This window comes from Leptopilina boulardi, unplaced genomic scaffold (genome assembly GCF_019393585.1).
Source record: "Leptopilina boulardi isolate dan_hultmark-lab unplaced genomic scaffold, ZJU_Lbou_2.1 LbouV2_8, whole genome shotgun sequence".
Taxonomy (NCBI): Eukaryota; Metazoa; Arthropoda; class Insecta; order Hymenoptera; family Figitidae; genus Leptopilina; species Leptopilina boulardi.
In genome coordinates this window covers 175,001-180,802 of record NW_026138027.1, presented here as the reverse complement: position 1 = coordinate 180,802, position 5,802 = coordinate 175,001, and positions in this window count along the sequence as shown.

The following is a 5,802-nucleotide window of genomic DNA, read 5'->3' as shown; positions in this document are numbered from 1 at the left end:
TTGCATATTTTATACTCTTTCCGCCAAGTTTAATCGTCGGTGGTCGATCAGTGCACCTGCTCTTTTTAGGTGCACCAGTCGAACACAGTCCCGCATTTCGTGAACGATCGCTTGTTTTATCGGGTCTTACGCGTACAAGTTGGTTTTTGGGTTTGGGTTTGTGGGTTTCGTATTTGACATATGTCATTATCGTTTTTGCCTCAGAAAGCTGGAGACCTGCAACGCTACACCAATTTACAATTGTGTTGACAACTTGTTGTCCTTTCATTTCTAGACTTGACCGCGAATCCCCCGTTATTAAAGTTGTAAGATCGTCTGCGTATACAACGAAATTGTCACCAAGTAGTTCTTTTAGTTTATCCAAAAGTTCGTCGAAGATAATGTTCCAGCAACTTGGCCCGAGGACTGATCCTTGAGGACATCCACGAGAAGTCGCCTTTTCAACACTACCTCCGTTCCATGAGAGGGATACCGACCTATCATTGAAGTAATTTTTCATTAATTCATAGATATTTGTTGGGCATCCTCTCTTTTTGAGTCCTTCCAGAACCATCGGCCACAATATGTTGTCGAAAGCACCGGTTATATCGAAGTAAATCGCGAGAGCATATCGCTCTGGGCACACATCTATCCGATGGCGGAACTCAACAAGGGCATCCTCTGTAGAATAACCCTTTCTGAATCCAAACTGTCGATCAGAAATATTTTCATTTTTAAGAACCGTTCCCGACATACGTTTAAGAATTAATTTCTCCAACAGCTTTCCGAAGACCGACAATAGACATAGAGGTCTATAAGAACGCGCGTGTGTTCTGTCTTTGTCCTTGGATTTGAGAAGAGCCCGAAGAATTCCACTTTTCCAGACTTTAGGAAATACGGCGAATTTAAGGCACGCGTTTAGAAGTTTTACGAGGACACCAAAGACAAATGACAGAGACATTTTTAAAACTTCGACTTCGATTTGGTCAGGTCCTGGAGCCTTGCCATTCACGAAGGTTCCAGCTGCCTCCAACACCTCTTCAGTAGTGAACTCGGGTTCATCCACTTCAGGGAGCGGGAATACAACTTCCTCCCTCGCTTCATCACAAGACCCGAGGGGCCTTTCTGGGGCATCCGGAACTAGGAACTCCATAAGGTATTTTGCGGTTTCTTCAGATGACTGCGTATAGCCATTTGGTGTTTTAATCGAACTTTGAACTTCCTCTAATCTTAATTTATTTACTTGATTCTTATACGCGAAGCACCAGGGATTGCTTTTTCCCGATTCCGTGACAAATGTTTTCCAGCTGGCTATGCGAGCTTTCTTGACCATTTGTCGATAAGTTCGGTAATTTTCACGACATTGAATTCGCGCCGAGTGGAGTTCCGCTAGTTCTTCATCTGTGAGGGATTTCGGACAAGAGAAGAGAAATTGAACACGTTTGAATTCCCGTCTTGATCGTTCCGATTCACGTTTTGCCATTGTAAGGCTTTCGTTCCACCAAGGGACACTTTTAACTCGATATCTTTTCCGCGGCATTGAGGCTTCACACGCTTTTACGACTGCTTGAGTGAGATCACATGCAAGATTCTCTACATCAATAGCGCAGTTAAGCGGGGCCTTTGAGAGGTTATTGTCCACTGAATCTTTGAGGGACTTATCAAATTTCTTTTCATGCACTCTCTTTACAAGAAACCGACCCGAAATTTTTGAATTTTCCCCCCTTTCTCTGCGCTCTTTTCGACGATTTGAAATACCGATTTCGATTACGCGATGGTCACTTGATGTTACATTTTCCCTTACCCTCCAAGAATTAATGTGACTCAACATGTTATTTGTTACCAACGTTATATCAATATACGATTCGCCGTTATGGTTTGCAAACGTGGGAGGTTCGGTACAGTTATTCACGATTCGCAAGTCGTGTTCGAAAATAAAATTTTCAAGGGCTTCACCTTTTTCATCGAGGGTTTCGCCACCCCAGCTGGGGCTCTTCGCATTGGCATCGGCGCAAATAATGACTTTTTTACCGCGGAGGGCCTTGAGAACGAAATCGAGATGCCTCAAATGGATCTCAATATCATCCTCATATTGAAAATAACACGATACCGCGTAAAATTCAGAATTAACCTGTACACAAACACAATGTTTTGTTGTAAGGTGTGACAAAAGAAAAGTTGCAACATTTGACGAGGCCGTCGCGATGGCAGACTTTGGAAGCTCAACGCCTTGAGCAGAGACAACTTTGGTTGTGACACCAAAGCCGCAGGGCTTACCTTTTGAAGAGTAAGGTTCCTGCATGAGAAGAAGATCAACTTTTTGTTCGACTAGAGCATTTCGAACTTCGCTGGTTACTATCGCCGCATTTCGCATGTTGTGCTGCCACAATTTGATTTCGTAACGATCCCTCCCAACGCGACGTTCAACTCCGCGACCCACCCCATCCGTGCTTTTCGCAGCACACGCCCCCCCATCGCGACCCACCGAACCCACACGCCCTTCCCCACCGAGACTGAAACGCCAGAGATTGGCGGAAAAGTCTCCGTGACCCGTCAGCATCTGTGATGTGTGGTACCCCGGAGAGATCCACTGGCATTTCAGGCGACACTGAATGTTAGGGATCAGCGTGTGCGTCACCCTTCCAACAGTATCGCCTGTCCAGGCCTCCTGCCACATGCGGAGGGTCTCCCTCCTCACCATACCCTTTGTCCTTCTGTTGACGTCCTCCGGGAGCACGGTTAGTTGTCCGTGGCGGAATCCCCAGCGTTTCCGGATGCTATGCATCGCAAGCCTTTCTCGCAAGTGGAGTGACACCGGCAAAACACCTGCGAGGACACATAGCGCGCTGCCTGATGTTGTGGCATAGGCTCTGGTCAGCATCAGTAGGGCCTGTCTTTGTGCCGTCCGTAGTTTTTGTAGGTCCTTGTCTGAAGCTAAGTCTGCCCACCCGGCAGCGGCGTAGCCAGCAATTGAGGAGAATACTCCCCGGTAGAGCACTTTTAGCGTCCGGAAGTGTAGTCCCCATTTGCTGGGGGCCGCTCTCCGAATGGCTGTCATCAGTCCTTTAAGTCTGTCCGCCGTCTTCACGCAGTGAGTCGTGACCTTGAACCCGTCGTCAATGTGGACGCCAAGAAGCCGAACGCTCTTTTTAAGTGCGATCTCTGTACTTCCCGGCATTTCTTCTGTTGCGGGGTGGACTGAATTTGAAGTACACCATCTCCGTCTTTGACTTTGACAATTGGAGACCGTTGGTGTCGCACCAGTGAGAGACTGTGTCGACAACCACTTGGGCTCTATCCTGGAGTTCTCTTCTCGAGTCTCCGCAGACAATTACCGTCAAGTCATCCGCATAAACTGCAAATGACTTGCCGAGTAATTCCTCAAGAGTCTCGAGAAGCCCATCGAAGGCAATGTTCCAGGCGCATGGACCAAGCACCGAGCCTTGTGGACATCCCTTGGTGGATGCGCGTGAAACAGTGCCTCCATTCCAGGATAGGGTCATGACTCTTTCCTGGAAGTAATTTCCCATGACCGCCAAGAGGTTGTTCGGACAGCCTCTTTTGGAGAGCCCATTTAACACCAACGGCCACCTTATATTGTCAAAGGCACCGGTAATGTCAAAGAGGAGAGCGAGGACTTACCTTTCCTCCTTCTCAGACATTATCCGCCGGACTTCAACGATGGTGTCTTCACACGACCTACCCTTTACAAAGCCGAACTGCTGCGTGGACAGCATATTCGGCCCGAGGGAGGTCTTTCTCAGTCTTCCCAGAAGAAGACGTTCAAGTATTTTGCCCAGCACAGAGAGAAGACAAACCGGTCTGTACGATCGCACCTCGGTCAAGTCTTTGTCCCGTCCTTTAGGGATGAAGCGGAGATTTCCTCTCTTCCAGTCCTTCGGAAAGCAGCCCAGCTCCAAGCACGCGTTCACCAGACGGAGGAATGGAACCTCCAGCCACGGCCACGCCATCTTCACCACCTTGACCTCGATGTTATCGAGACCAGGTGCTTTGTTGGCGGGGAGGTGGCGGATTATATTCCAGACCTCCATTCCAGTGAACGGTGCTTCATCCTCAGCTGGTTCGTTGTGGGGGAATTCCCCGGCGTCAACTGCTGCTGCTTGTCCTTCGAGAGGTACGAAGGCCTTTAAAAAGAGCTCCGCCCCCTCAGACATGGAAGAGACGGCCTCGCCGCGTTCATCCCTTACTGTGTTGAAAATTGTCTCCGTGCTCAGTCTGTTTGTAGTTGTCTTGTAGACGATACCCCAAGGCTCGCGGTTACCGACATCAGTGACAAAGTCACTCCATGATTGTCGATTCGCGCGTCTGGCCTTCTTCCGAAGTTCATCCTTCTTCCGGATGTACGCTTTTCGCTTCTCCACTCTTCGCTCAGGATCTGCCTCTCGCTGGTACGTACGCCTGAGTCGAAGGACTTCACGCATGATAAGCGTGAGGTCTTCTGTCCACCAAGGATGTGGCTTGCTATGCCACCGCTTTAAGGGCATGGATGCTTTGCAACTGTTGTGGAGAGCTTTTGTTAACTCCACGGTGAAATCGTTTACGTCCTGTGGGGTACAAAGTTGAGAATCAGCGACGCGTTGCAGCTCCTCCGTTAGGGTTTGCTGAAAGACGTCAGACTTCACTTTCTCAATGTTGTACCTCACAAGACGTTGACCCACCTGTCCTGTCCTTGTCCGAGCTACACGCCGTGCACCGATGTTTATTTCGATGAGGGCGTGGTCGCTTGTCGTTTCGTCAGTTCGTAAGTGCCAGTCTGTTATCCACGGCAGCAATCCGTCGGTCACCAGAGTAACATCAATACTCGAAGCCCCCCTCGAGCTCTGGAAGGTTGGCCCGTCGCCTTGATTCAGAACGTGTAATCCGTGGACGGCAATGAAGTCCTCCACTAGTTCACCCCTGTCACAAGTGGCAGGGGATCCCCAGAGGGTCGACTTGGCATTGACGTCAGCACAGATTAGCACGTTCTTTCCTCTCAACCCTCGCAGTAAATTCGCGAGGTGCTCCAGATGCTTCGAGGTGGGATCCGAGTATTGGAAGTAGGCACTGATTGCGTAGAAGCTCACAGCGGGGCTGTGAACTTCGACGCATGTTACATGCTGGTTACTCAGGTGGCCGAGTTGCGTGAATGTTGTCCTGGGATTGTATGCCAGGACAGCACTTCTCGGTGAATTGCAGCCGTGTGTTGTCGATTTTCTAATGATGCATCCAATCCCAGCAAGATTTCCATCCCTGGTGGAATATGGCTCTTGTACCAGCGTCAGGTCGATGCTTTCGCGGCGGATAATACTACTCAATTGGGGCGATACCAATCTGCTATTGCCCATATTGAGTTGTAGTATTCGCAGTGGAGAGAATTGGCGTGTGGGGTGAGGTACCGTTCTGGTCTGTCCGTTGTCAGTTCGTCTGTTGGTTTCACTGTCCATTGTCGGTCAGTGTCTTTGTGCTGCTGACCAGCCTGTCGCGCGCTATTCTTGCACGTGGGCAGTCATTGCCCAGCGGATCATGCTGGCTTTGTCGGCCATCCTTTTTGCAATTGACGCATACAGGGGGGGCCCCGCTTTTCTTAATAGGACAAAGCACAGCACGGTGTCCCTTTTCTGCACAATGACCGCACGTGTCCTCCGTGTCAACGCAGTGTTTTTGTGTGTGTCCAAAGCCAAGGCAGCGATAGCATCGCATCACTCGCGCGTGGTTGTGTACGGGACACCGACTCCAGCCGACGTAGACTCTGCCGACCTTGCAGAGAATGCTATGGAGAGAGGGAGATACCGCGACCACCCAGCCAACCGTGTCGCCTCCTTT